The sequence below is a fragment of the Heteronotia binoei genome, chromosome 6 (assembly GCF_032191835.1).
Source record: "Heteronotia binoei isolate CCM8104 ecotype False Entrance Well chromosome 6, APGP_CSIRO_Hbin_v1, whole genome shotgun sequence".
Classification (NCBI taxonomy): Eukaryota; Metazoa; Chordata; class Lepidosauria; order Squamata; family Gekkonidae; genus Heteronotia; species Heteronotia binoei.
Genome location: NC_083228.1, coordinates 140,386,226 through 140,392,654, shown reverse-complemented (window position 1 = coordinate 140,392,654; position 6,429 = coordinate 140,386,226). Strand labels below are relative to the sequence as shown.

At 48.9% G+C, this 6,429-nt stretch overlaps 1 protein-coding gene across 1 annotated transcript in view; it reads left to right on the top strand.

The window, feature by feature from the left end:
- The first annotated feature begins 862 nt into the window (after positions 1-862).
- DIS3L2 (DIS3 like 3'-5' exoribonuclease 2) overlaps positions 863-6,429 on the top strand; it is a 419,389-nt gene continuing 413,822 nt past the window's right edge. The window contains 1 exon segment of the mRNA XM_060242825.1: positions 863-935. The gene's annotated coding sequence lies outside the window, so the exon portion shown is untranslated.

Below are 6,429 nucleotides of genomic sequence, written 5' to 3'. Positions count from 1 at the left end.
CTCTTCAAAGTACCTCCCAAGTTTCAAAACGATTGGACTAGGGGGTCCAATTATATGAGCCCCAAAAGAAGGTGCCCCTAGCCTTCATTATTTCCTATGGAAGGAAGACATTTAAAAAGGTGTGCTGTCCCTTTAAATGTGATGGTCAGAACTCCCTTGGAGTTCTATTCTGCTTGTCACACTCTTGTTCCTGTCTCCACCCCCAAAGTCTACTGTCTCCACCCCCAAAGTCCCCAGATATTTCTTGATTTGGACTTGGCAACCCTACTTGAAAAGGCAGCTGCTGTGAGAGTCCTCTCAGCCCCACCCACCTCAAAGGGTGTCTGTTGTGGGGGGAGAAGATACAGGAGATTGTAAGCCGCTCTGAGTCTCTGATTCAGAGAGAAGGGTGGGGTATAAATCTGCAGTCTTCTTCTTCTATGACTTTATATTTTTGCTTGTTGTAATATTTGTAAAGGCGTGAAAGGCTTTTTGTGTGTGTGTGTACAAATCCACCTGCTGCAGTTTCCTCGAGCGTTTACACACCCACCTGGGGATTGGCACCCTTACAAAGCTTAGAAGGAGCATTGGCTTGGACATCAGCTGCTATTCCAGAGGATCTCCAGGTCGCGCCTGGAAGCTGACACCCCCTACACCTCCTGGTGCTTGCATTGAACTGGAGATGCCGGGGGATCGAACCGGGGCACCTTCTGCATCATGCCAAGCAGAGGCTCTACCTACCACTGAGCCGCTGCTCGTAGGAAAGAACGGCGTCTTTGCGCGCGCGCCCCCCTCGCGCTCAGAACAAGAAAAGGCGCGAGGGACGCCAGACGGTTTCGCGCTCGGGGGAATTCTGACCCTCGCCGCAGCCTGTAGGAAGCCCTTTCTTTCACCCGGAAGCAAAAGGGAAGGCGGAAGTGGGGATTCTGAAGGAGTCAACAGCTGGAAGGAGGCAGGTGAGCGGTTTGGGGACGGGGTTGGCGGGTTCCCTCGGAGCTTTTTTTGGGGACGGGGAGGCTGTTCCGGACCCCTCAGGCCGTCTCCGGCCCTGGAGAGGAGCGGCTGCTGCTTCTGCTCGTTCCCCGCAGGGCTCCGGGGCTTTCTCTTCTCCGGTCTCCGTCGTTGTTGGTGCCTTTTCTTGTTAAGAAACCGGGCGACGGGGCCCCCCACCCACGGTCCCCCTCGCCTGGCTGGCCTCTCCGGAGAGCAGCAGGTGGGAAGGAAAGCCGTCTCCTGCCTTTTTAATTTTTTAATTTTAATGCAGGTAATTTATATTCCATTTGACATACTCCAACGGGGGATGTTGGCTGTGTGTCTTATTGCATATTGCATATGCCCATCCTCCACTGTACTTTAATGTCTTCTTTTTTTTTCTAATGGCAAACTATAATGGATGTTATAACCCCTTGAGAAACCGTGCCCTCTATTTAAACTAACAAAGCCGGAATGTTACCTAGATTTATGGCACTTCGCACCCACGACAGCAGTCTGCTTTTTTGTGGCGCAGAGTGGTAAAGCTGCAGTACTGCAGCCGAAGCCCTCTGCTCACGACCTGAGTTCGATCCCCGGCGGAAGCTGGGTTTTCTGATAGCTGGCTCCATGTCTTTGAAGAGCCCCATGGCACAGAGTGGTAAAGCTGCAGTACTACAGCCGGAGCCCTCTGCTCATGAGGTGAGTTCGATCCCCGGCGGAAGCTGGGTTTTCAGGAAGCTGGCTCCAGCTCTTTGAAGAGCCCCATGGCACAGAGTGGTAAAGCTGCAGTACAGCAGCCGGAGCCCTCTGCTCACGACCTGAGTTCGATCCCCGGCGGAAGCTGGGTTTTCAGGTAGCGGGCTCCAGGTCTTTGAAGAGCCCCATGGCACAGAGTGGTAAAGCTGCAGTATTGCAGTCGGAGCCCTCTGCTCACAACCTGAGTTAACTGGCTGCCGGTATTCTGCACATTTGAAGAGCCCCGTGGCACAGAGTGTTAAAGCTGCAGTACTGCAGTCCTAAGCTCTGCTCACGACCTGAGTTCAATCCCCGGCGGAAGCTGGGTTTTCAGGTAGCTGGCTCCAGGTTGTCTCAGCCTTCCATCCTTCTGAGGTTGGTAAAATGAGGACTCAGTTTGCTGGGGGGAAAGTGTAGATAACTGGGGAAGGCAAGGGCAAACCACCCCGTAAAAAGTCTGCCGTGAAAACATTGTGAAGCAACGTCACCCCAGAGTCGAAAACGACTGGTGCTTGCACAGGGGACTACCTTTATCTTTTTTAGTGTTTTTTCAGCCCTGTTTTGTCCTAACACTAACAAATACAGATCCCTATTTGTGATTCTTTTCATCTGCTAAAAGCATTCCCATGATTCCACACTGCCCACTTATATTAAGAATTGTTGCTTGCCATTTGCATTTGTCTAATGAAGTCTGCTTAAGAGCATACGAGAGCTTACTTTCTGAATAAAACTTAGTTGGTCTTAAAGGTGAAACTTGTCTACTGCTTTGTTCTATTGCTCCAGACCAACACGGCTATCTACTGGGATTTATATTCCACCCATTCCCCAAAACGAGCTCAGGGCGGATAACAACATTCTGAAAACAGAATTAAAAATGAAATCAGAAAGAAGGAAAAGAGGAGGAAAAAATTAGATTCTTGTCTTCAGTACAAGCTTATTAACCAAGAGGTTTCAGCATAGAGCAGGGGTGGCCAAACTTGCTTAATGTAAGAGCCCCATAGAACAAATGTCAGATGTTTGAGAGCTGCAAGGAAGGAAGGAAAATAGATGAAGGGGAGGGGGATATTGAAAGAAAGCAACTTTAAATTAATCTCTAAGCTGGCCAATGGGCTTGGAGAGCCACACAGTATGCGTGAAAGAGCCACATGTGGCCACAGTTTGACCACCCCTGGTATAAAGCAACAACAGCTGTATTTCTTTATCTGCTTTGCAAACAATTTTCCCCCCTCCTCTTCTCTTTCTTTCTTTTGTTGTTTTTGTAGATTAAAGATACACAGACTTGGTTTTATATGATAATGTGATAGATAAGAATTTGGAGTTTGCCATTAAATATTCTGTAAAACAGCTGGATTTTATAATAATATCAAAAGGTCATAAATGTTTGTAGAATTTAAAAGTAATATCTATGTACTAATTTTGAATACTTGCAGGTATAAGTAATTATATCCTTTCTTTTGTTTTTTTAAAATGTAGTAATAACAGTAATCTACTCTTTTACTTTCTGTACCCTATCCTTGATCCTTTCCCCCAATTCCCCAATTTTCCCTGTAAAAACAAGCATGAAATCAGTGTAAACCAGTGGCTCCCAACCTTTTTGGCACCGGGGACTGGTTTTGTGGAAGACCGTTTTCCCACAGACCTGTGGGTGGTAATGGTGCTGGGGGTTTTGCCGCCTCAGGCTGGGCCCCAGCCCACACCCCATCCCACCGCCCACACGCCACATCCCAGCCCGCTGCCTCAACCAACCCAAGTGACAGAAAATGGGTTGCAAGCTTTCCAGTTCTTCCGAAGCCGTCGTAATTCAGGGTGTTGCAGAAACGAGGGGGGAAAAATAAAAAGGGGTGGGGAGCCGGAATACATGAAGGCCACAGAGTTACGCACAGCACGGTCAAAGACCCACGAAGGGCAGGGAGCGCAAGGTTAGACGGCATTAGGTAGAACCCAAAGGCGGTCAAGAAAATCAAGGTGACGGTTAGATTTTTATTGTTTTTTTTAAAAAACAATTCCATCTCGCCTTTCAGACCAACAAAGTTTTATTCAGAATGTTAGCTTTTGTGTGCTCTAAGCACACTTCATCAGACAACAGGATGGAATGGCAAGCAGTCCTAAATACAGAGAAATATATATATATAGAGAGAAATTTCTACTTGGCCCGCCTCTCATGGTTGGTGTGCAGGATCAGAGTAGAGCTATTGGTGATGAGAAAAAGAGTGGACGGGTGTGCCGATCGCTCTTAATTCCTACTAATCATGAACAACCCAAGCTCCACTTTTTCTATATTTAGGACTGCTTGCCGTTTCATCCCACTGTCTGATGAAGTGCACTTCTAGCACACGAAAGCTTCCCTTCGGAATAAAACTTCGTTGGTCCTTAAGGTGTTACTGGACTCTGGTTTTGTTCTCCTGCTTCAGCCCAACACGGCTGCCCACCTGGATCTGTCTTGACTTTCGTGGTATGAACGCTGGCAGACTCACAGTTGGATGGCTGTAGGTGTCAGGTGAAGGCAATTGCCTTCTGGGAAGAAAAAAGAAGCAATGGGGGGGGTGCTGTCTTATTCAAAGAAGAGCAGAGTCCAGCGAGGTCTTGATGTCATTCATGCGAGAATCACAGGTGGAAGTGAGGATGGAGTGCTCTTCAGTAGGTGTGTGTGTGTGTGTGGGTGATTCCAGAGGGGGTGGCCAACAGCCCTCTGAGACTGCTACAGCTAATAATAATAATAATAATGATAATAATGATAATAATAATAATAATACTTTTTATTTGTATCCCGCCCTCCCCGCAAGCAGGCTCAGGGCAGCTCACAACACGTAAATACAGTGTACAATAAAACCATATACAATAATTTCAATTATAAATTTCAGTTATAAATTCATATACAATTTCGGTTATAAAATCATCCTTAAAATCATTAAAATTACATTAAAATTAAGATTATGGTGCTATAGTTAAGATCTTTCATAAAATTCAGTGACTAAAACATATCCAGTAGGACTTCCTTGGCTCGGTATTAAGTGAAGGCTATTTTAAAGAGGTAGGTCTTTCAGGCCCTGCGGAATTGGTCTAAACATCGCAGGGCCCGTACCTCCTCCGGGAGTTGGTTCCACAGTAGGGGGGCCGCTATGGAGAAGGCCCGATCCCGGGTGGACTTCAATCTGGCCTCCCTTGGCCCAGGGATATTCAGCTGGTTCTTTCCAGCTGACCTCAGCGCTCTCTGGCGTTCATACGGGGAAAGACGGTCCCTCAAGTAGACAGGTCCTCGGCCATATAGGGCTTTAAAGGTAATAACCAGCACCTTGTAACAAACTCGGTACACCACCGGCAGCCAGTGCAGTCCGCGCAGCCCCGGCTGTATGTGCTCCCATCTTGGGAGCCCCAACAACAGCCTAGCCGCTGCGTTCTGCACCAGCTGCAGCCGCCGAGTTCGACACAGGGGCAGCCCCACGTAGAGGGCGTTACAGTAGTCCAGTCTCGAGGTTACCGTAGCATGGATCACCGTTGCTAGGTCCTGGCGCCAAAGGAAGGGGGCCAGCTGCTTCGCCTGTCGAAGATGAAAGAACGCGGACTTGGCAGTGGTCGCTATCTGTGCCTCCATTGACAATGAAGGCTCCAGAAGAACCCCCAAGCTCCTGACTCTATGGGCCGCTTTCAGCGGTACACCGTCAAAAGCCGGAAGGGGGATTTCCCCCCCCCCCAGGGCACCACGGCCCAAGCAAAGGACCTCTGTCTTCGATGGGTGTCTGGGAGCAGCTGAGATCTGAGCTAGGTTTTAATATATGCGTTATGGTTCACTGTTATGTGCATGTAGGGAGTCCTTGCTTAGCAGACTCTTAGCTGTCTAAGAGCCAGTTTGGTGTGGTGGTGAAGTGCGTGGACTCTTATCTGGCAGAACCGGGTTTGTTTCCTCCCTCCTCCACTTGCACCTGCTGGAACGGCCTTGGGTCAGCCACAAGTTCTCTCAAGGCTGTCCTGCTCAACAGCAGTTCCAGGAGAGCTCCCTCAGCCCCACCTACCACGCAGGGTGTCTGTTGTGGGGAGGGGGAGGGAAAGGAGATTTGTAAGCCACTCTGAGATGCCTTTTGCTAGTGAAGGACAGGGTATAAATCCAGTTGCTTCTTCCTCTCTTCTTTTTGTCTTTTTTGGAGGTCCACCAATCCATAAAAAGAGAGCCAGTTTGGTGTAGTGGGGACTCTTATCTGGGAGATGCGGGTTTAATTCCCCACTCCGTCACTTGCACCTGCTGGAATGGCCTTGGGTCAGCCATAGCTCTGCAGAGGTTGTCCTTGAAAGGGCAGCTGCTGGGAGAGCCCTCTCCAGCCCCACCCATCTCACGGGGTGTCTGTTGTGGGGTGAGAAGATATAGGAGATTGTGAGCCTCTCTGAGTCTCTGATTCAGGGAGAAGGGCGGGGTATAAATCTGCCCCCACCTCACAGGGTGTCTGTTGTGGGGGGAGAAGATAGAGGAGATTGTGAGCCGCTCTGAGTCTCTGATTCTGAGAGAAGGGCGGGGTATAAATCTGCCTTCACCTCACAGGGTGTCTGTTGTGGGCGGAGAAGATAAAGGAGCTTGTAAGCCGCTCTGAGTCTCTGATTCAGAGGGAAGGGTGGGGTATAAACCTGCAGTTCTTCTTCTTCTACACGTGGGGATGTTTGAGTTATACACAGCAATGTCAAAGGTCCATGAGATGCAGGGAGAGCAGGGTTAGATGTTGTTAGGTAGAATCCAGGCCTGATCAAGAAAAGTAC